Raw genomic sequence first — 25,465 nt, forward strand, 5'->3', positions numbered from 1 at the left:
ACATGAGCCTTGAAAGAAAGTAGCGCTAATTTGGACTCTGAAAATAGAAGCGGAGCTGAAAGAAAATTTCATAAGGAAGGGAGCTAACTACCCTTATATTGAAACGATGGCACAGATTTTGCAGTTGTAATGAAGTGAAACTGGCAGCGTTCTCCATCATTACAGCTGTGAAACTGACAACAACTGAAGTTATCTGCGCATGAACAGTTAAATGCGGAAATCCAAAAGTTTCTGTCAGCAATTATCTACTCCTCCCTGGGGCATGTTGTTGATGTCCCCACGATTGGCAACCTTTGGAAATCATTGATCTGATGAGTACTTTCCTGTTTTTCCCTGTTACTAATACCTGAAAAAGTTGTGACTTCTTAAAGAGGTGCTACTGTCTTTTTAGAACATAAGACCATAAGACATAGGAGCAGAATTAGGACGTTCAGCCCATCGAGTCTGCTCCGCCATTCAATCATGGCTGATATGTTTCTCATCCCCATTCTCCTGCTTTCTCCCCATAACCCCTGATCCCCTTATTAATCAAGAACTTATCTATCTATTAAAGACACTCAGTGACTTGGCCTCCACAGCCTTCTGCGGCAATGAGTTCCACAGATTCACCACCCTCTGGATGAAGAAATTCCTCATCATCTCTGTTTTAAAGGATCGTCACTTCAGTTTGAGGCTGTGTCCTCTGGTCCTAGTTTCTCCTACTGGTGGAAAAATCCTCTCCACATCCACTCTATCTTGGCCTCTCAGTATTCTGAAAGTTTCAATGAGATCCCCCCTCATCCTTCTAAACTCCATAGATATAGACCCAGAGTCCTCAACCGCTCCTCACATGACAAGTCCTTAATTCCAGGGAGCATTCTTGTGAACCTGTACCGGACCCTCTTCAAGGCCAGCACATCCTTCCTTAGATATGGGGCCCAAAATTGCTTACAATATTCCATAATGGGGTCTGACCAGAGCCTTATACAGCCTCAACAGTACATTCCTGCCCCTGTATTCTAGCCGTACATTTAATGATGTACTATGTCATAACTGCGCCTGAACAACCTCCTTTTCTTGGAAAACTAATGGATTGGCAAATTTCACCATTATGAAAGGAAAATTTGATAGTTTATTATAATGCCTGTCTTTTACGAGGAGCGACAGTCACATTGGATTGCCACTCCACTCCTACTTTTCTGCGCCTCACAGGAGCTCCAAATTTATTTGTAGAAATATGAAGCAGATCTTCAATCCAAGTACTTCCTCATAATGCTGTATCGTTCAGGTAAAACAAACTAGTGTATGAGTGAATTGATGAGTGAATGGGAGAATGTGTAGATGGATAATGTGGTAGGGTGAGGGTGATAAGTTGTAAGGGGATAGGTGGCAGCTGGGTAGGATGGTGAGGTCAGGTCATATTGAGTCAGGAGATTAAGCTGAGGCAGCCTGCTGGTCAGGATGGTGTGTTCCAGGATTTGTTTAGAAAAAAGGGGCAGAATAGTGACACAGTGGCACACTCTTGTCTCACAGTGCCAGGGACCCAGGTTCAGTTTCCATCTTGGGCGACTGTGTGGAGTTTACACGTTCTCCCCGTGTTTGCATAGGTTTCCTCCTGGTGCTCCGGTTTCCTCCTACAGTCCAAAGATGTGCAGATTAGGTGGATTGGCCATGATAAAATTGCCCCTTAGTGTCCAGGGATATGCAGGCTATGTGAGGGTTCGGGGATAGGGCTGGGGAGTGGGCCTAGATGGGGAATTCTTTCAGAGGGTCGATGCAGACTCTTTGGGCCGTATGGCCTCCTTCTGCACTGTGGGAATTCTATGGATTCAGGGAGTCGAGAGGTGTCAGGGACAACAGGTCATGGGAGCTAGTAAGGTCAGGTCAGATCAGGGCAGGGAGCCTTGGGGATGTGGAGGAGTTGAATGGTGAGGTCAAGTCAGGCCACGTAGGGGGTCATGAAGGTGCCATGTGATGGGACGTAGTCAGGTGGGATCGGGGGGTCTTTAGTTGGGAGATCAGGGGGATAGGTAGGGTGGGGGGTGGTGTCAGTTGTCTGATTCTCCAAGAATTAAATTAGAATTTTTCTTTCTTATATTTCCTGGGTAACTATTTATGTTAGTAAGTTGGAACTGTCCAATGTCTCCAACACAAACTCAGAGTCGGAGACTTTTTGGAGGGTCCCAGAGAGTAAGGGAATTGCGCGTTAGAAGTTCAAACTTCCCGGACAATTACCATGAAGTCACTGCATTGAGACTGCCAGAGCGTCCTGCAGAACATCTCATAGGATACATCCTGTCTCCAACAATCCGGAAACCAGAAGATCTGGGCCAACAATTCTCATGTTTGTTTGTGATATTTCAGCTTCTAATGTGCACTTCCCAATCCTTACTTCCCTCTCTGCAAAATTAATAACAATTAGAAGATGATTGATTTATTTTTCTTCCTGGCTTGCTGTCTATGAGCATTCTTCAATGTGATTGGCTGCTTATCCTAATTGAAAACATCACGGTTGCAGGATGTTTTGAGATCTCTTTGACTTGGTGGCAGATTTAAATTATCATCAGGAAAAGTGAAATCGACACCATAGAGATCACGTGGTCTTTGTGGCAGTTTCCTTCCAGATCAGCAGCTAATATCAATGTTTCACTGCTGACCACAGAATTGTGCCTCTTTTTTTTGTCTTTGAGCTGATGAGGTAGTCTACATCTATCATTAGTCCAAATTAGTTCAAAAACATATTGCCATCATTTTGATGATCAATGCAGGAACTCCCATATTTGACAGGATTTTTCCAGTATTTGAAAATATTATTTAAAACAGCTACAATAAATGGGAAATAAAATGAGAAAAGAATATCCAGATCATTATTCTACAGTGTTTGTCCTTTTGTTTATTTTATGTGTGATTACTCTGAATGCTTTATACACATCTTATGCACTGATGTTTGATGTTATACAATACTGCTGTTACTCTATCCTCTTTTGACAATGTGATCATATACATACACATATATATATCATTATGGTTTCTTAAAGCATGCACATTAAAATCCTAAATAAAAGTTGCTTAAAATGTTAAGCTTGTGCAATGTGTTACTGCACCGCAAAAAGAGATCACAGGTCAATTATCCATTTCTGTTAGCTAATCTCAGCAAGGATAGCGCTGAAGGTACTCCAATCCACACGCCAGCCTGACTTCGAACTATATGCATGCACATGGCATTGGCTATACGCAAAATTAAGTTGTGATGCCTATGCAGTCAAATATCCTGCCAGGGTTCAATGTTTTAGCTCACACATTAACAATGGCCACCTAGAGTTGATACGGCTGGGACCCAGGGGATTGTAACTCAGCATGATCAGTTTTGAGAGCAAGAAAAGAATATTGGAGGGCAGGGGAACATTCAAATTATATTACTGAGATATTCATGTTTTTCCATTAAAATACCACCAGGCAATAAAATAAGGAAGCGTTTGATGTCCCATAGATTTACAATTACTCCCATTAGTTTTACGATAGCAATCGCACATTTATGCCATGATAATTAACGGCAGTTTGATTTTATATTTTTGTCAGTTACAAATAAACAAAATGTCTTGCAGTAGAGCCAATGCAATAACATCTGCACATGAAATCTTGTTTCTAATAGATAATACAGTCACAGGTCACGTTTGAATGGAAATCCACTCCGCTCTTTAATTCTTTAAAGTTATGGTCCAGCCTTCCTGAACAGGCGCTGGAATGTGGCGACTAGGGGCTTTTCACAGTAACTTCATTGAAGCCTCCTTGTGACAATAAGCGATTATTATTATTATAAGTAGTTTGGTTCACAAGCAGGATTTCAGGTTTACAGTAATCAAGTCAGCAATGGTGCTGTCATTTATTTAAAACTTTACTTTCCCATAGTTCCAAGAAGTATTTTCCCACATTCATGGGTTGGGTTTCATGATAATGGCTGGTTGCAGAAAACCTATTTGTTATTAAAAGTGTGAAGCAGTTATGGAAGAGCGGGCTTCACTACCTGCCTCCAAACCTGCTTAAGACAAATTTAACTGTCTAAAGTATTGAGCACAAAATGGATAGACAGCTCATTATACCCCCTACCATTGGGTCATGCACGTATTCTCATCAACTCTCCTGAGGTAAGCAAATAACCTTGATGAAAATCACTCTCCTCTGGCCTGATGACAACACAAAAAGCTCTACAGTATGCAACTAATATCATTCAACCGTGAACAATTCCATTCTACAAATAGCAATTCAGAACTCAAATTGTTCAATTGACCAAATTTATGCTTCAGATCTGCTCCTACTCAGAACAATGCTCAACGGTCAGCCGATTAAATAAGCAAACCTACGAGGCAGTAACCACGTGCAACCTTCAATCTCAAACTTGGGATTTCAACTGAACTATTCCCAGAAGTGAAAACCAATGCTGCTGACCATTATGAAACTCAGCTACCATTGCTGTCTAGCCTGTGTCCATCAGTGAGGAACTGTGCTAATCAAGACAACTCATCTTGAAAGAAACGTTGCATCAATAATGATAATACATGACTCCTTTAGTGCAATTTGAGCACAGTCATACAGCCACATTCTAGCGCCATTTTACTTAACGTCGTACTAAGCTAGAATCAATTTACTTTATCTGAAAGTCATTTGATATAAATAAGATGTGATCACCTGCACCAAGCTTTTAGGTTAGTTAGGTTTCATAGCATGATTCAAATTTTGATAGTCTAATTACTGCTAATCAAAGTCTCTACTCACCACGTTTCTATGTGAAAAATTAAAATAAATGTTATTTTTACAAGTCCACAACTAATTTTTAAAGCCTTTCTCAAACAAATAGGTCAGAGACACGTGTGCCTCATGTCACAATTTCAGCCTTCTATTATCAGACACTGCGAAGCTTAACTCTTTAAAAATTATGCTTTTTTATGACAAAGAAAATTGCTTACAAACCTCTTGTGGCAAATTCTTCATCATGACTATTATCAAAAAGGACCGAAAAGTCAAATTCTTCTGAGTCGACCTGCTGGTCTGGTGCATTGTAAATGAAGCTCATCTGTCACCACTTGTGAGACTTCCACCAGCTTAATTTTGAACACACGCTTTCACAGTGCAAAAGTACTTCAACTGGATCTGGATCTTTCTCACTGCACAAAAAATGAACCAGGTGCCTTTTCAAATCATCAGATTTTGCTGTCAAAGTACAGGGGCTCCACAGCCAATGAAGAACTAGTTGGCCGTAAACCCAAGACAATAAAAGCTATTACAAAGGGCTTGGCGAATTTCAGCTGCAAGTCTTTCCCTGGGTTGCTCAATGACACCACTCTCGAATTGACAAGTTCAACAATAGCTGCTTCCTGTTACAGACAAAACGTGCAGAAAACAGGCGTGTTCTTTGAACTCAGGCACCCAACTCACTCAGTCAGTGTCAGTAGAACACGCCTCTTAATGACAGACAGCAGCAGGAGCTCAACTTAAAAATAAACAATGGAAACGCTAAATATGTAAGAATGAGTTTCCGCACTTGAACTTTCAAGTTGTATTGTGTAAATATTTTTACGTTGGGAACGGAACACATAATAAATAGGTAGAAAAAATGAAGTTGACAATGTATACAGGTGGAACTTTAATACAATATCACTGCGTTATCAGAAACCACTGTAAGCCATTAACACCATCTAAATATAACCTAGTCAGTTCCTGTTAAGAGTTTTTCCTGTTTGCTGCACATATGTATCAAAGACAATTTGTTTAAGGCTAACATATGCAATTATAGTATTGGTGTGTAAGGATCAACCACATTGTTGTTAAGCATTGAACTTACACGCTAATGCTCTGCAATGTACCCATAGGTTGGCATTCCAAATGTGTTGTTTTGTAAGAAAGTAAAATCATTTCTGACTTGAACAACATAAAACATGCCATAATTGCGATGAACTGCATTTTGAGATGTAGCTGAGGGGTGGCACAGTGGTTAGCACTGCTGCCTCACAGCACCAGGGACCAGGGTTCAATTCCCACCTTGGGTGACTGTCTGTGTGGAGTTTGCACATTCTCCCCGTGACTGCGTGTGTTTCCTCCGGATGCTCCGGTTTCCTCCCACTGTCTAAAAATGTGCAGGTAAGGTGGGCTGGCCATGCTAAAGTTCCCCTTCGACTCAGGCTGCAGGAATTGGGCGGGGGTTTGGGCCTAGGTAGGGTCGGTGCAGGTTCACTGGGCCAAATGGCCTCCTTCTGCCAGGTAGGAGAAATTCTATGTTCTCACCCCCTGTCTCAGACCAGGACGGCTCCAAAAACATAGATAACTTGTAAGATATGGAGCTGGATTCTTCACAGGCGGGATGCTCCGTTTTGCCGGCAGCCCCGGGGCTTTCCCGTGGCGTGGGGCTGCCCCACAATGGGAAACCCCATTGACCAGCCAGTGAAACAGAACATCCCGCCGGAGTGCTGAATCAGAAATCTGGCGGGACGGAGGATCCAGCCCATGGTTTGTAAAAATCACCTAAAAGGATTCAGTTGACAAAAATAAAATCTTATGGATTTAAATAGAAACTGAATTTTCAGTTCAGATTCATTGACCTACAGTGTAAACGATAAATGGATTCTCTAAATGCAATAAAAGCTTTGAAGGGACCAAGCTGGGATCTCGTGCTACCAAAACCAGTTTAGCCTGCATTCAAGTTTAGGCCATACTTGGTACAAGCTGCCATCTTGTGAAAGGAGTTGAAACACGTACTAGGAATGGCTGTTTGAGGATCTCCAAGGGGCCAATAGCCAATCAAAGGGGTTGCACAGCATTTTGGTGGCTCAAGCTTGCATTAACATCATCTTGTTACAGTGACCAGCTGCGCAAGAGTAAACAATTTGTTGCTGAGGATTCTATGCGCTACATAAAATTATGCTTCGATCTTCCTGTCCATTTACTGCTTTGAAGAGGTGGTTTGAAACGCTCGAGAGACTTTAGGGGGCAGTTTGGGAAGGCTCCACTGACACTTTATCATCGTTTAATTTGAAAATTCTGTTGACATCAACCAAAGAGTAAGTGTTTGTGCTGTTTTCCCTGATAGGAGTCACCAGGAGAAAGTGAGTGCTTGGTCACGAGCACCTTGCTAGGTTCCCCCTTGGTCTGGAACAGGAATTGGAGGGCATGATGCCAGACCGGGGGGGGGAGCACCAACCATTGTAGGAAAGAGGTCCAGGAGGGCAAGATGCCATCCCTATTTTGGGTGTGGAACATTCCTCCTCCTCCACTAGGATAGCCAGTGCCGCATTTGTGAACTTTTCCCTGAATCCCTGAGCCATCCTGAGACTGGCGGCTGTATCTCAGCCAGTGTGCTCCATGCCTTCTGGCAGTGAGTGGCGAGGTGCCAACACAAACTGCTCCACAAAACCTGCTTCCAGCCAGTGCTTTGAGAGCAAAACCTACAGGTGTTTATTTTAGTTTAGACAAATTCAAATTATGGTAAACAGCAGTTAGGCCCAAAACTGCAAGCGAAAACCAGGCTCTTGAACAAGCATGCCTTATTAGCACTGCAGCCACTTCATGCCTGTTTTCACCTTTTCACCAAAATAGCCCCCAGTGTATATTTAATGACTTCCTGCTTCGAGCTGCCAGCTATTTAGAAGAACAATGGCTAGAATTCTCCGTTCCTGAGGCTAAGTGCACCATTTAAGAATCCGCGGGTGATTCACAACGGGAAAACCGGCGCGAACCCCTCACCGATTCCGATGCCGGTGAGGGACTAACCGGCGCCGCATGGAACGCCCACGGATCGTCCGGAAAATGGCCGGAAATATAATCTCTAGTCTGGTATTTCTGTCTCTATGGGTAAGCACCGGGCCTCTCCTTAACAGGGTAGTCTGAACAAGAACACATCACATGGAGGATTACATGGTGATGGCTATAGTGCCCCAGCAGCCGGTGAGGGACTAACCGGCGCCGCATGGAACGCCCACGAATCGTCCGGAAAATGGCCGGAAAATCACCGGGTCCTGGGCTATGTATGCGCAGGGCTGATGAGCTGCACGGGTCGCACCAGAAAACATGGCACCGGCCATGCTGGGCCACGTACTCGCCCAACCCAACCCCACAGCCCACCCCCTGGTCACCCTCCCCCAGACCTAGCAGCAGCCCCCTGGCCAGCGGCACAGATCCCGGATGAGTGTGACGGCGCTGGACACTGTCCACACCTGGCCCCCCAGGTTCCCGACTGCAGGAACCACACCTGGCCCCCCAGGTTCCCGACTGCAGGAATCACACGTGGTCTGCGCTGTTATGAACTCGGCCCATCGGGAGCGGAACATCGCGGGTGTGCTGGCTGATGACGCGCCAACGGCATTGCGACCGCACGCGGTGCGCATCCCGATGACGCCGATCTGGAGGGGGCGGAGCATCGCGAACTGACGCCTGCCCCGAATTCGGCATCGGAAGCCATTCTCCGCTTGATTGCCGATCCCGATTTTGGTGACAGGCTACGGAGAATCCCGCCCAATATCTATCAGCTCAATATTACAGAATCAGAAAATCCCTATAGTGCAGAAGGAAGCCATTCGGCCCATCGAAACTGCAACAACCCTTCAAATGAGCACTCCACCTTCCCCCCATTCCCGTACTCCATAACCTAAGCTGCACATCCCTGGACACTAAGGGACAGTTCATCATAGATAATTTACCTAACCTGCACATCTATGGACTGTGAGAGGAAACCAGAGGACCCGGAGGAGACCCGTGCAGACACAGGGAGAACATACAAACGCCAAATATTATGAATGACATAAAATGGATGCTGTGATGTTTACTTGCTATAGTGCCCCAGCACTGTTGCCATCACCATGTAATCCTCCATGTGATGTGTTCTTGTTCAGACTACCCTGTTAAGGAGAGGCCCGGTGCTTACCCATAGAGACAGAAATACCAGAAAGATAAATCTGTGTGGGCCACTCTCACTGATTATCTGGAGCCAAAGCAGAGGCTTTTGGAGGCAGGTTCCCTGCCTATACCTTTCAGTTGGGTCATAGTAGCCACAAATTCTGGTCCCACTGCACTGCTGGAACTAGCAAAGCAGAAAGAAGCCAGAGGTTTTCAAAAGGAAAGATGTGTGCCTCTGACCTAGCATGGGGTGCGGCGCAGCCATGGGATGGTGCTAGCAAAGGCATGCTCAACATGCACTGGAAACTTTGATGGTCGACAGATTCTGATGCCAAAAATCCGACACACATGCTGCAAACTTGCACCGTGCCGTTCAGTTAATGTCTGTTCCTAATCAATCAGTGTTGAACATGCGTTCAACTGCAAAAAGGAGCAGCCCTACTAGAGCCATTTAAAGGAAGAACTGTCCAAATTCCAGGTCGTATCCTCAGAAACCCTGCTATAGTTATGGAGGCTGTGGTTACAGTCTCCCTTTGTCTCCAACTCTACAGGGAGATGGAACTGAGGCTGCAGAGGGTGAATGCTGTACATAGTGGGAGGAGGAGGAGGAGGAGGAAGAAGACAGGGAGAAGGCATCTGGGACCTCTTCATTCTGGACAGGCTGTCTATTAATGTCCCCTTGGATTATATTGGATATATCACACAGGAATTGGCCATTCAGGCCAGAAATCATCCTCTCAGCGTCACTGCTTCAAAAGTACCCACCGTTCAATCCATCTACTATGTTCCATTGCAGTGACCTCTTGGCCAAAGTCATGAAAGAAAAGTCACCTTTGATGGCCCAGCTTCGGGCTGTACCACCTCAGTCTGGATGGCGGCAGTCTGGACCAGCTGGCTGACAGGCAAATTAAGTGCACAGGGAGAGTGACAATTGTGGGGGCATGAATTCTGTCACCCTGGGAGACAACGGTATGTTTGTGCTCCACGGAGCCACTGACACACTCCAGGGCAGTGATCCTAGTAATCTGCTGGGGGACACATTGTTGGGCTGCGAGTCTCTTTGAACACTGAGATCTGCAGCCATGATGGCAGCAGCCTGAGCTTGCATGGCAGGAAGCATTCATCTCATGACCATTCATAATCATAGATACCCTACAGTGCAGAAGGAAGCCATGTGGCCCATCGGGTCTGCACTGACCCTCTGAAAGAGCAGCCTACCTAGCTCCACTCCCCACCCCATCCCTGTAACCCAACCTAACCTTTGGATACCATGGGGCAATTTAGTATGGCCAATCCACCTAACCTGCACAACTGTGGACTGTTGGAGGAAATCGGAGAACCTGGAGGAAACCCAAATTGCACACAAACAATCACTCAAGGTTGGAATCGAACTCGGGTCCCTGGCACTGTGAGACAGCAGTGCTAACCATTGTGTCACCATGCTGCCCACGTAGGTTCCACTGTCACACACAAACCGTGAGGTACCTCTGCCTGTGCTGCAATGGAAGCAGAGAGAGCAGCTACGAGATACTGTATCAGAGCTGGATCCACATGTGCTGTCATGGAATTGACCACCACCTCCACACTGGAAAGGATGGGCTCCAAGCTCAGTGAGAAGTCCTGTGCCAGTGACCCTATGCTGCAGGGTACCTTAATTAAATATTATTGTTCTCCACTAGATTTCTGTTAAGGGCCACAATTCCAATGCAATGTTCTGCTCAGATATCATCCTTATAAATATTATAAAATACCAGCATGTGGAATAATGATAAATGGGTCAAGAGAAGAATGCAGACCTGAAAGACCTACAAATCCTTGGAAAAAGGACAAGAAGAAAAAAGATTGCAAACTCACCAGAGAAAAGTGCATTGTGGATGCTGCAGGTGCAAATACAGACCCAGAGTCTAAGTCTAGACAGTCGTGAGGAAAGATCACAATCTACAAGCCAAATAACTGAAGCAGCAATAGGTCCAGAAATTAGGGTAAACATGGAGTTTACATCATTGATACTTTCAGAACTCTTCCACAGCACTGAAGGCATGCAAAGGGTTAAAACTGGGACAATTGGAGAAAGTGATTCTCCAAATACAGAACAGCTTCAGATTTACAAAAGAAGGACCAAAAGGATCAAATCAGTATTTTACTCTATGCAGTTGAGGCCATTGCAGATAATATTATTGCACAGCAGGATGGCGATGAGGCTTCAAGTTCATTTATGGAAGCCCTCTAGGCATTCATCTCATTCTTCGGTTCAAAACATTTGATTATTGAGCGAGCAAAATTCAACAAGAGGAGACAAAAAACCTGGTGAATCCATGGACTGATTTATAAATGAGCTGTACAGACTTGCAGAGAATTGTGACTATGGGATCCTCGGAGATTCATTAACATATGATTACTTCTGCTCCCCGTCAGATCTCAGTCTCTTAGTCATGCATTAGCCATTGCATCAGAGTTACATCAGTTTCAGATGCTCATGATGTTAAACCTTTACTCCACATCTCCCCCTAGGTCTTTGGGCCAGAATCTCTGGCCTCCCCGTGGCGTGTTTCCTGATGGTGGGAGGTGGCCCGCTTTTAGCTGGCAGTGGTATCTTCCCATTGAGTACAGCCCACTCTGGTGGGGGGGTGCCGTGAGTGGGACCGGAAGACCCCGCCAACGTGAACAACAGGAAGATCTCGCCCTTTATCCCAACTATATATATATACATTTCCCACATTCTCTGGAAATAAAAGCAGAAAATTCTGGACTCAACTGGTAAGGCAGCATCCGTGGAAGGGGAAACATTGTCCATTCCAACATTTCCACCATTGAGTATTTCCAGCATTTTCTGCTTTTGTAGTCATAATATGTTGCTTTCACCAAAGTTAAAGCAGTTTGTAGAATGTTACCATTCACAGACAACTTTACTGGAATGACAAGAGAATGACAAGATAAAACTCTTTTTCAGCTCGGTGGAGAGGACTTGGTGTACCATTTGTCTACAAATTGATGTGCCATGTATACCAACTGCTAGGCACAAGGGCCTGTGCCTAGCCCAGATTTTTCAGTGAATAGTGAAGCAAGGACATGTCCAAATTGGACAAGTTTTCTCCTCCTATGAACTATCTCTTGAACCACAACTCATAGCTGCAGTACGCTATTATCTCCTGGTGATGGAGAAGGACCGATATGACATGGTCATCTCACCCATCAGATTAAGTTTGGAAGTCCTGCTGTGCTCCTTCGCTCATGCCTGGGAATGGGTGCAAATGAATTATCAGATGTAAGTCAGGATGATTCATTTTGACAGCATGGGATGATGTCTGGGGGCCCACACCCCAAGATGGGAGGGAGAGTAGATGTTCCATTGACAAACCTAATGGTGAATGACAGAATAGGGAAGAAGGCCAGAGTTTAGTGAGACTGCCCTCCCAGTTTCTGGGAACACAGAGAATAAAAAGACAAAGGAACACATGCAATAGCCAGGCAACCCAGTGTGTGCCATGGTCAGAGCTTAGCCTGGTGAGGGAAAGGCCAGTAATCTTCAGAACTCATCAGAGCCAGAAGGCTGATCAGAAAACAAAGTAAACCAACTCACATAGAATAATGTGGCACGGTTTATTGGATCTCTGATATACAGGGACGGATGTAACGCAAACAAAGTAACTGAGGTTTCAGCTGTTATTTTGTATGTTCACTGTTATTTTGTATGTTCACTGTAAAAAAAAAGCAGCTCATTCATTTACATCTTTCCTCTTCTCACTGAAGAGCTTCAGTCTGCCAACTGGAAAGGGTGAGCGCGTCTGTGAAAGAGACAAAATCATGTTCAGATCACAAAATTTCTCTGCCCTTCCAAGCCTGGGTTAGCTATCATGTGATAGGTGAACTTCTAAACTTAGACCATGATGGCCACATAGGGAGAGCTAGCACCAGTGAACCCGGGAGAATATTTGAGGCAGTTCCACTGCACACAAAATGTTAAGTTGTTGGTATCGTGCAGCTTCTCACCTGGGAAATTAAATGTCAGCTTCAAGTGAGGTCCAATCATACAGTGAGTTCAAATTAGGACTAAACTAATGGATGAAAATGTGTGAAAGGAATTCTCAGTCCAGTTCCCAATGATTACAAACTTACTTACAACACAGAGTTTCTCATAATCTTGGACCAACCTAGCGGATGCCATGCAAAAGGTCATAAATAAGCTGTGGAAGTAGAACTTCTGATGGAACTAATTTTCACAAATAGAGGAAATGCGCTTTATTGCTGAGACAGGACACACAGTGATGCTCACGGATTAGAAAAACACCTCCATCTGTTTCTGGAAATGTGCGTGCAATACATGCTCAAACCAAGCCTCAGATCAAGTTTTCTGATGAGGTTCCCACCACAAGCACTGTACACTGAAAGACTATCATGCACTTTTTATGTGGTACAAAATACAAGTCAGTCTTCATCAAAAAAGACGACATTGATTTATACCCTATTACAAAGTTTCTTGAAATTCCTGTTTGTTTAGCTAATTCCTGTTTGGGAAAGGTGGCTGATACCGAATTGGTGCATGTTTACCTACATAACAACGGTCACTGCACTGTTTCAGAGATGAATTTCAATGTTGTTTACTTTTAATCAACCTCCTCAATTGTTGGACCAGAAGATGCAAAAAAGTGTCCCATAAATATGGTTATTATTCATTCATCAGATGTAAAAAGACTCCACGTACAGATTAAAGAGAAATGCTGAATGTCAACAAGGCAGAATATCGCTGTAGTTTCAGAATTGTAGTTAAAAAATCTCTACACAATCTATCTCTCCAATGTAGAAAGAATGTCAAACATTCTAATATTCTATCAATTCATAATAATGATCATCTGAGAAATCTGCTAACTACACAGTAATCAATGGATATTGTGGAATCTTTTAATTCAATACTTCTGCTTACATCATGAATTGCGATAGCATTGTGCAAATAGTTTAAATCTTTTTCCAAATCATAAGATTAAATTACTGCTTTTAAAGAGCTTGAGGCTATCTGCTCTTCTATAATATAGGTACTGTTCATTTGAGACCATGGATGGTAATTCGTTTTGGGTCTATTTTTGTGTCAACAAATTCTATCAATTTAGGGTACTTTGTTTTCATGCGCAATGTTTCTCAACACTGAATGAACAATAAATGTCATATTATTTCTGCAAGCTTATCAAACAAAATGCAGATGGCCCCTTTGAATTGATAAACACTATACAATTTCAAACAAACAGTACACTGTATTTGGTTTGCACAGCGTACAATATTTTGAAATTAAATATAAAAAAGATCCATATATAATATGCATTATCATTTAACAAATGTATTTAATCTTTTGAAATTTATACATATAGAAAGTTAACATAAATCAAAGTTCATTTAATGTTTCAGTTGAGAGCAGGAAATATATATCATTGCGATCTGTTAACAAAGTACAGCATTCGAAAAATTATATTCGCTGAATTGGGACAAAATGTCAGTTTGATTTCATTTTGTAAGCTGTAAAGTATGCATGTCAACATATTGATGTTTTATAATCTTACCATAGACCTCCATCAGAGAATAGATCTGATAATAGATCTTAGTAGCTGTAATGTTAGAATTGTGTCAGAACAAAGATGATAAATTAATACTTCATTATTAAGGAAATTATTTTTGATGCAGTTTATTGCCTGAAGGAAAATATTTTACATCATTCCAGCTTATCTAAAAAATAGCCTTGCTGACAAAATATTTGTGCATTGTGTGTTGCATGCATTTGAATACTTTTTCAACCAATATGGGATTTTACACAGCTAGGAGAATATGAATTATAAAAGACAAAATTAAACAAAACTACACATCAACTGTTGCCTGGGATTTTGCAGTCAATGGCAAAATGATGGCAAATGCCACTGAGCTCAAAACTGATGGCCACAAAAATATGGCAATTTCTCTGACGTGGATTTCGTTTTTCCCAACATTAAATTCACCTGGCACAAATTATAGGGGCCCTCCAGTGCACAATGGTTGATTTCATTGAGCAGATGAAGGCAACCACATGAAAGAATTCTCACAGGCAGAAAATAAAGAGATAAAAATCACTGATCATTGTTCACTTTTTAAATCATTTTACAGAGAGCAAACTAATGAATGGAAAATGCACATGGGATTAAGGTAAAAGAGGAAATAATACTTTTTTAAAATTTAAATATATATATTTATTTTTATAAACCTGTGTGTTTTATCAAAATGGGAAAAAAAATAATTATACAAAAACTGTACGTAAAATTATTTTTTCAGTGCCAGAGAGATTGTTCATCAGTAATTTTGACTTAGTAAACTGTTAAAAACTCAGTTACAATTTATTCAACAAGGTGCAACTTTTTCAAAAGATTTTGCAGCAAAACTAATGGCATAAAAAGTGGACGTTCGTGTCAAATCATTGATTTCCAGATGATTTCCATCTGCCAGGACTTTAAAAGCACACCCTGTGAAGGAATCACTACAGCAACTTCGACATTTCCATGTTAACTGGACATGTCTCCATTTCAGAGACTATGTGTTGATGCTGGGACTGAATCAATGGACTTCTATGACAGCAAAATTGCTGCCGGTCCCGAATCAATTCATGAACCGTTAATGGGCTAACACCAGCGCCAAGTGGAACACGTATGATTCCAATGAAAACGGTGTCCGATTCACTGGGGTCGGGATTGGCACTCAAGGGGCTGACAAGCTACAGCCGCATATCAGCATCCAACTCCCCACCCGCTGGCAGAGTGCATGCTCCCCACCCTGCTCCACATTCCAACACCCATACCAGTCACGAAAGCCACCAGCTGCCCACCCCTGTGCTGCCTGCATCCGAGTGCCTAATAATTTGCCTTTCTGTCTCACCCCGCCACAAGGAGAAGGCGGCGCATGACCGCCGGGAGAGAGAGAAGACCCGGGACGGACCGCAGGACCTGCTGCCCCTCACAGCAGTGGAGCAGTATGTACTGGACCTGGTTAGTAGGCCCGGAGAGAGGGCAGTCACCAAGGCAGCGGTCGGCATCGGGTGAGCAAGTGAGCCCCCGCTGAGTTGCGGTTCCCTATGGCACAAGTGGCACGAGTCCCTCACCACCCCCCTCACCACACACCACCCCAACACGCAGATGGCCACTTAGAATTGATAAATACTATACAATTTCAAACAGTACACTGTATTTGGTTTGCTCAGCGTACAATATTTTGAAATTAAATATAAAAAAGATCTAACTGCCATCCAGACAGGTTTGGGCTTCTGGAAAGGGCGGTCCCATCGATAGTGGAGAGGCAGTCATAGAGCCAGGGACTGCATGAAGTGCTTTCAGCGACCATCCAGCACCTGCAGGTGCAGTTGGAGGAGTCCAACCGCCTGCAGGCGCAGGAGGTGGTGCTGACCATGCGTGCTACCCTGGCCAATACCACATGGGTGACGTCCGCAGTGGAGGCCTTGGGGCAAAGGTATCGACCATGGTTCAGGATATCCAAGACCTGGGCACTCTGCGGGCGGTGGCCGAGGCACAGGACATGGTTGCCCTGTCACAGGCAGTCATGTACCAGAGCCTCCTGAACATTGCAACAGCGCTCCAGAGCTTGGCCCAGTCACAGCAGGTCATGGCTGAGGGCGTCAGTGGCATTGCCCAGGTGCTGGTCGACCTGAGGCAGTCACAGAGGGAATTGACACAGTCATTGGGTGATGTGGCTCAGACCCAGAGGGAAGTGGCCCACTCTCTGTGCTGCATGGCCTTGAGAATTCAGGCCCCTGTTGAGGCAGCAGCGGGCCTCCAGGATTGGCAGAACCAGGTGGTGGGGGAGCCTCAGGGGCTATCTTCGGTCGCACCCCCAACCCAAGGAGTAGCTCGGGTGCCATCGGCCACCTCAAGGGAGGAGGCGGTGATAGGGCCCATGCCAGTGACACCCACAGGGGTGGTGCCGGAACAACACAGCGCCTCAAACTCCCCTGTCCACCCCTCCACTTTTGTCCCTAGGCAGCAGGCAGAACAGGGTGTTGCCACGCCACCTGGAACACCCGAGCGACTGTCGGGCCCATCCAGGATGGGCAGGAGACAGATGTTGTCAGACGATGTGGAACACCAGGTCGAATCCCAGAGCGGGTCATCAGCATTCACCATCCCATGGACCAGACCCGGTGTTACTGCCAACCCTGGGCCCGCACCCTGTAGTGAGGCAGGTAGGAAAAGGGAGGGGGTTGCGAGGGGTGGGGCGGTAGCACAGGGAGGTTGGTCATGGGAGGGCATGGTCCAATGGGGGGGTGGTTTGGGGTGTCCATGCCGCTAGCCAGGCCCAGGTGCACAAATTGTGCGGCATCCTGGGCCTGCCTGAGCCGTATCTTCATGATGCTGAAGTACCGCTCAATCACAGCCTTGGTGGCTGCATGGGCATCATTTTAGCAGGTCCCCACGTAAGTCTGTGGCCTCCGGATAGGCGTCATCAACCACAACAGCAGCAGATAACCCCTGTTGCCCAGAAGCCAACTTCTTACCCAGGGGTGTGTCTTGAAGGTATCAGGAACCGTTGAGTGTGCCAGGACAAAGGCGTCATGCACACTACCCGAGTATCAGGCGCGGACGTGCATGATGTGCAGCTCATGGTCACAGACCAGCTACACACTCATTGAGTGGAACCACTTTTGATTTGTGAAGACTGGCCCATCATGGGCTAGTGCTCGTAGGGCGACATGCATTCCATCAATACTCCCTGGGCGACATGCACTCCGTCGATACACCCTGTACCTGGGGCATCCCGGCGATGGCCCCGAACCCCGCTGCCCGGGCATCCTGGTGGGCTTGGTCCACATTGAATTTGATATATTGTGCCGACTGGGCATAACGGGCCTCAGTGGGTGCAGATGCACCTGTGCACCAAGATCTGTGAGATCCCAGATAGGTGTCCAATGGCTCCTGGAAGAAGCCCATGGTGTAAAAGTTCAGGGCGACAGTTACCTTGACAGTCACCGGGAGCGGGTGTCCTCCCACATTCCTCCGTGGTTCCAGGTGCCCCATGATCAGGCAGATGTGCGGACAGTCTCCCTGCTCTCAGCCGGAGTCTTCAACCACATGCACAGTCCGGCAGGTCCTCGAATGACAGGCGCTGCCGGTACACACAAAACCTGATGCAGTGCCTCCTTCCCACCTCCTCTTCAGCCATTGGGCAGCTAGCTGTCTGTCCTCACTGGCTCTCTCCTATTCCACTGGGGCAGGTTCTGCCGCTGCAGGGTCCCCCTTGAGCAGTACCTGCTCATATTGCCCCAGAACATTCCCCAGGGGCACGGTGGCAAGGATGAAGGCCACCATTCCTGGTTGGATTCCAATAGCATTGTCTGCAGTATGAAAGACAGACATATTAGCAAGGCGCATACCCCTGTGGCCAACCAGGTCCAATGGGCTGCACGGTGGCCGCAGCCTGCACTCGTTCCCCTGTGTGTCCCCAACTTGCACTGCAGCCCCTGCCTCCGCATGTTGCCCCCACCCACCCCCCCTCCCCCTACCCCATGTCCACCACCGGCCGTTCCCCCTGACACTCTGCCCTCCCCACCGCACCGCTGGTGCATGGCACCATAGGACCTCTGGCCCGGTGCCCGTCCCTGTAGACAGGCACCTGTCCCTGCTGGCAGGCGTACCACTGGCTGGCCCCACGCATGCCAGCGGTACGCTCTGTGGCCTCACTTGGTGCACTCCTGTAGGGGCTACGTGATGCCCTGCGGCAGGGTGGGGGTTGGAGTGCGGTGGTGGTGGGGTGGGGGCACCCAAATGGTCGATGTCGCTCTCTGCAACTACGGGTCACGGTAGGTGGTCACCAGGGTATGCAGCAAGATGGCTGCCATGTAAGCCGCGGCAATGGTGGTCTGTGCCTGGACACCCCGGTCTCAGTGGGGTCACACCGACCCCATGGTCCATTGCCTGGTCACCCCTGTCACAACCCGCTGCTCCACCCCCCTCCCCCCCGGCCCTGGCAGATGCTCCCCCAGACAGCCCTGCCAGCGGCAGGATCTGCAGCAACAGTCCTACCTCCTCTCTCCCTTTCTCCCTCAGCAGCCACGGCTCCTTTACGTGATTTTTAAAACCACCAGCGATACTTGCCATCGGTAATCCCTCCTGGCAGAGACGGAGCATTGCAGAGTCCCCGGAGAATACTGGGTCAGGCAGAGTAGAATGCATTGATGTCACTGTCGAGGCAATGGAGCATTGCATTCTGTCAGGCACCCAACGCCGGACATGATTTTCACCTCACACCCGATTCTCCGCCCAATCGTGTTTCGCTATTCCGGCGTCTCTGGACAGAGAATCCCGCCCGAGATTTTTCTGTCAATTTTATGGACAAATATGTAAGTGAATGTTTATGATTAGCTTTGAAGTGGAGCTAACCTACCAGACAAGCGGGAACCTGTTCACCCTCCAACGCCTCCATACTAGGACCAAGACCACCCCAACCTCTATCATCGTCGAGCAGTACCCAGCCGACGCCTGTGTGTGAGCACGCGGAGGGCAAGCGTAAACAGCAAAGGAGAGCACAGAATCCAGAACGTCCCGCCCACAACATCAAGCACCACCTGCCAAATCTGTAACAGAGTCTGCGGATCCAGGATCGGACTATTCAGCCTCAGTAGAACTCACCTCCCCGGAGTGGAAGCAAGTCATCCTCGTCATTGAGGGATTGCCCAAGAAGGAATGTTTATAGTTTTGCCATCCTTTCAACCATAAAATCTGAGCCATTATTTAGATGTTTACTTTACTCACATCAGGAATTTATTTTCCCATGTAATGCTATCAGTTTTTTGATCATGATTGGCACATTTTTAAAAAGAATTTGAGGCACGAATGAGATTCTGAGTAAAAAAACTGACTAACTGAAAATACCTATGCCCTTCTACTCTTCTCCAATTCACCTTTCGCTCAGAGTCACAAACTTCCTTAACTGAACTAATACAACACTTTCACTTCCCAAAGCATTTCTATCTTTGTGGTCATTTTTGGTGTCACTTCAATTTAGTGCCAAGCAATATTGAGTTCCAAAAACTTTTCTGTTACCGTCTCACACCTGCATTGGATGGAACCATCGATTGTAATTAAACTCTTTCTACACTTTGGACCTGTAGGATTTCCTCATTAGCCACACAAGCAGAAATTGTTATTAATCTTACAAGAAACATTCTTGAGAAATTCACATGGGTCGAGTTTTTGTTTGTTCGAAATGTAGTGACGTACAACTGATGTCCCCAAGTTTTCCACTACAGACCTGACAAGAGCCAGGGCTTAGCAGACCTGTGTGTACAGGGAGAATACAGGGGTCAACCAATTAAATCCATGCAGTTGAATAGCGTATATAGTACCGATAAGCTTCTTACCGCTCATACAGCCAGAATCACTGCTTTGCTTGGCTATATATAGCCAACTTCTGATTAATGAGTCAGCAGTTTTGTCATTCATAAACAATGCTCCAGAATACTGGTTCAATTACTGAGTCACCATACATGGCTGACTTAATTTTAATGAACGGTATCAAAAAGGATAAAGGTGACGTTGAAAAGAGATCTAGGGATCTTAGTAGGTATGGTACTCAGTGTGCCCAGTGTAGAATAGTCATTCACTGGGCAAATAAAATATTAAATTGTATTGCCAAAACAGCAGAGTATGAGTCAGTGGAAGTCAGACTCGAACTGTTTAATGTATTAGTCAGACCAGAGTTGACAACAATGTCCAGTTGTGATCCCTGAGACATAAGAAAAACATTCAAGCCCTGAAAGCAGTTCAGGGAAGAGTCATCACGCTGAGCCTTGACATCTGAGTAGTGAAATTAAAAATGCGTGTATCAGATGAAAATTAATTGAAGTCCGTGGTATATGGGCTGAGATGGCCCAGCTGATCTTCCTTATTTATATGCACCTTCAATCATCAGGCGTATTATCCTGAAGCAACCTCAAGTCTAAAGTGATCTTGATTGAAACCCAGCATGAAGGATGGTCACTAGTTGCCATCAATTGCCCCGTCCAAGAGGATAACTAATTGTATGACCCTGTCCCTCACATGTCATAAATATTAAAGAGGTAACATTATTTTCCATGATTTTCTTTGTGTTTCTATGAAATCTAGTACTGAAAGATACATGGGGTCAGATTTTCAAATCTGGGTTGGGAACCAATGCCTTCCCACACCACAATTTTCATGCAGCTGCCCTACTTGAAAAGATAAACTAACCGCAAAACTTTGTCTCTAAATTCTTTAAGATTTCCTATATTTCTTTCTGCTATTCATTCCATTATTGCAAAACGACCTGGAGGTTAACTGAAGAAACAATGTAAAAAGTCAGCAATTGAAACTGCTTTTATATAGCATAACAACAAATTAACACAATGAATGCAGGGAGATATCATGGCAGGTTTATCCCTGCAAAAACTAGAGTACAACATTATCGATCAGTTCCTTTTCAAATTGGGGCAATTTCTAAATTTTGCTGTGAGAATAATGGATCCAACCCGATCATAAGGCACTTATAGCCTAGAAAAGACCATATATTAGCATTTAAAACCGCAGGCTGCTGGTACCTTTAAAATAGTTCCAGTTTTTTGTGGTTTGCCCAACGCTGAAGCCTCACAATTATTGTAAAAGAATGAATTTGGGCGGTTCGGTGGCGCAGTGATTAAGACTGCTGCTTCACGGTGTCGAGGACCTGGGTTCGATCCCGGCCCCGGGTCACTGTCCGTGTGGAGCTTGCACATTTTCCCTGTGTCTCCGTGGGTCTCACCCCCTCAACCCACAAGAATGTGCAGGTAGGTGGATTGGCCACGTTTAATTGCCCCTTAACTGGAAAAAAAAAAGAATTGGGTACTTTAAGTTAAAAAAAGAAAAAGAGTAAATTATATACCCAGCTCTGCGATACACATTTAAATTCTGTGTGAAATTGTGCCATTCAATTGCAAACAGATTTACTGAATGAGCTGATTATTGGAGTAATTCCCTTTCCTCATTATCCCGGGACCTCTAAAGATCAGAACCTCACACTGAGTGGGTAATTCAATATTTCTATTTGAATAACAAAGTTGTAAAAAGCAAAATTTGTTTTACATGCAATTATGTTAAGATAAGTTCTCTTGTGAATTCCTCTTGAAATGAATTTCTCAGAGAGCAGCTAATTTCAAAAGGAGTTTAGTAAATCCAGCATACAGTACGGAGTTGACAACTGATCTAACATCACCTCAAAGAAACAAATGTGCAGGATATGGGAGATGCTGTGTCCCAAACCGTAACTTTAGCAATAGGCAGGAATATCCAGTACAGTGCACGGGATAAAGATTCAAAATGACCTTACATAATGTTAAGGTGTTCAGACACTTCCTCCCGTATCCCACTTGTTATTGAAAATATGAAGTGGATTGGACTTCTAACTCCCTGAATTTGGTGTTTGTTTGAAGTGGGAATGGAAAAGTGGATCGAAGGTGTCAAATGTCATATTTATCTCTCTCAGTCGACAAAGTTGAAGTTATTAACGTCGTCAGTGGCCAAGGACTGGTGTATTTAAAGCTGAGAAGATTTAAAACTCCCACTCACTCAGCAGGGTTTAAATCAGCAATATTTAGGTTGACAGAATGAAGTAATATTAAGGACGTTTCACCAGGATTTGGAACGTGCAGGGCCGAATTTCCCATGCCCTACGCAGTATGTTTCGGGGTGCGAGATGGCAGCCCGCCCGCCATTGGGCAGATGCAGGATCTTCTGGTCCCGCCTCTGTCAATGGGGTTACCTGTTGTATGTGCGCCACCCCCCCGCCCCATTGGCAGGACCAGAAGATCACGCCAGCAGGAGCAGCCGGAAAGTTCTGGCCATAGTTTTGGATTTTAATGTGATTATTTAAAAGAGGCACAAGATAACATTCATACAAAAGAAAAACACTGCAGATATTCGAAATCTGAAATCAAAACAGAAAATGCTAGAAATATTCAACAGGTCAGGCAGCATCTGTGGAGAAAGAGATTTAACATTTCAGGCTGCTGACCTTGAGTAGAATTTTTCCATTCCGTGATGGCAGGTGGGAAAGTTAGCGTGATTTCCGTTGAGTGATGTGGTGGGTTTTCATGCCCTTGGTGCGTCCTGGTTCTAGATTAGGCTCGATATCATAATCTGGTAATCAACTCATTTTCCACTTTTGAGTTCGTTAGTTATGCATCAGCAAGGGACTTGGCCAATTGCAGGGCAGGCCAGGCCAGGCAGGGATTCGTCTGCCCTCCATTACTTCATGGGGTCGAAGGTACTGCCATCATATTTAAATGGCACCTGGATATACGTTCACTCACTGCAGGCTGTGTGTGTTGTTTCGTTCTGTTTCTCAATGGTGCCCAAAAGATGCAAACCCTCTGCTCCATGGTTCAGTGAGGCGGCCCTGGAGATTCTCCTCCAGATTGTCCACAAAGGCTGCAGCACCTCTTTCTGAGGCACAGGAACAGGAGGTGCACCCACCTGGCCATGCCAGTCTGGGAGGAGGTCACCAAGGAGTTCAATGCCCCTGGTCAACAGAAGAGGACCACTTTCCTATGCAGGAAACAAAGGAACCATCTGATGCACTTTGCCAGGGTAAGTGAAACTTCTCACTCCAAGCTCATACTCTCATAAGGACGTCAAGCAGCCTAGAGTTAGGCTCCACAGGGATGTCACACATTACCAGTAGATGGGACATCTGCCAGTTACTTAAAGATCTCCATCTCAGGCGGCACGGGCGCAGTGGTTAGCACTGGGACTACGGCGCTGAGGACCCGGGTTCGAATCCCGGCCCTGGGTCCATGTCCATGTGGAGTTTACACATTCTCTCCGTGTCTGCATGGGTTTCACCCCCACAATGCAAAGGTGTGCTGTTAGGTGGATTGGCCACACTAAATTGCCCCTTAATTGGAAAAGTAATAATAATTGGGTACTCTCAATGTATTTTAAAAAAGATCACCATCTCCATCTTGGGTAAGATATTGCACAAATGGCATCTTAATGCCTTGCTGGAAGGACTCAGCACACACAATTCACATGCAGGCTTCTGGAATGCACTTTAATTCACAATGCTCACAGTCAATCCATCTCTCTTTATGCAGGACAAGCACGCCCAGAATCAGTGGCAGAGTAGCAGGACCGGAAGGTGTACCCTGAAGCTGAGGGCATTCTCACCCCATGAGGAGCAGGCTGCAGGGGTGGCTGGTGGGGACAGAGGTTGTTCCTGTGTGGAAGGTGAGATCAGACTCCTGAGTGACTGCCTTGCAGTGCTTCACAGAATCCCTCTGTGAAGTCACAGAACATAAATCGATATGGAATTCATTGCATGAATCAACACTCATTGACTTAAGGTTCATAGCAAGGATTGACCTTTGTGAGATCGACAATGTTGAGGACTGTAATGGTATGAAAGCGATGCTCCAGTACATCTCCTGAATGCTCAGCAGTGTTGAAGGGAATTATTCATCATTGACTGCTGTGCCAATACTGACTGAGCCATGTCTCTCCCAGATGCCAAGGCCAGATGCCAAGGCAATGCAGGATGTAAACTTCACGTGCTTCTGATGAATGCAGGGTAATGAGTGTTTGTCAATAATCACACGATGGTCCTGCTGAACTACTCTCTGTGAGGACGATGCTCATTTAACTTGCAACTTTGTATCCTTCCTGTTATTTGACAGAAAACTATGACCTGATGGCACCTATGAGCTCAATATCAAGATGTTATATTTGTATTAATCATGCATGAGAGCTGGCATTTGGAGTGCTGGTGCTGCTGTCCTGAGCCGGTCAGGCACTGACGACTGTTTTTCCTCTTGGAGCCACCTTGCTAGCCTGCTGGCACACTGGCATGAGTGTATCTATGTGTGCAATAGTGTTTTTGCACTATTTGTAGTTGCTTAAGGATGTGCATGAGTGGAGTGCTTATCCAAGTCCACAGCAGCCGTGCGGTCCCTCAGCTACTGCACATTCCAAGGGTGACCCTGTGATTAGGTTTCACGGTGATTTATGCTTCCTCCTGGATCATTGTGAGATTGGTGACCTTTCACGACATGTTGAAGATGACAATGAAGGTCTTGTTCTCTCTCCTACATCGAAGTGTGAAGTGAACTGCACTCGGAACAACTTATCTTCACCTTATTCTTCCTGGAATCTTGTGGCTGTGAGGTTGTCATGGACACATCTTCCATCTCATGGCAGTGCAGTGGCATCCTCATGTGTCGCATCCGAGTCCTCTTCCCCGTCAGATTCATCCTCTTCAACAACAACCTCCTCATCTGAGCAGATATGAAGCCCCTTCATGTGTCCTTGTGGCAACACATCCCCCCTTTGCAGCACTAGGTCATGCCAGGCACAGCAGACAATGATGATGTGAGGCACCCTGGGCGCGATTCTCCACTCCCACTCCGGTTGGGAGAATCGCCCGGGCTGCCGAAATTTCCGGGGACGCCGGTCCGACGCCCTCCCGCGATGAACGCTGGGGGGGGCGGCCTGTGGGGGGGCAAGGGGGGATCCTGCACTGGGCTTCACCTTGAATGTGGGGTGGCCCGTGATCAGTGCCCACCGATCGTTGGGCCGTCCTCTCTGAAGGAGGACCTCCT

General features: G+C 45.7%; 1 protein-coding gene across 1 annotated transcript in view; it reads right to left on the reverse strand.

Annotated features, from left to right (window-relative positions):
- Positions 1-25,465, reverse strand: part of LOC140406855 (nuclear factor of activated T-cells, cytoplasmic 2-like) — a gene marked incomplete at its 3' end in the record, with an annotated part of 56,684 nt that overhangs the window by 13,511 nt on the left and 17,708 nt on the right. The window lies entirely within an intron of this gene.

The sequence above is a fragment of the Scyliorhinus torazame genome, unplaced genomic scaffold (assembly GCF_047496885.1).
Source record: "Scyliorhinus torazame isolate Kashiwa2021f unplaced genomic scaffold, sScyTor2.1 scaffold_938, whole genome shotgun sequence".
NCBI classification, from domain to species: Eukaryota; Metazoa; Chordata; class Chondrichthyes; order Carcharhiniformes; family Scyliorhinidae; genus Scyliorhinus; species Scyliorhinus torazame.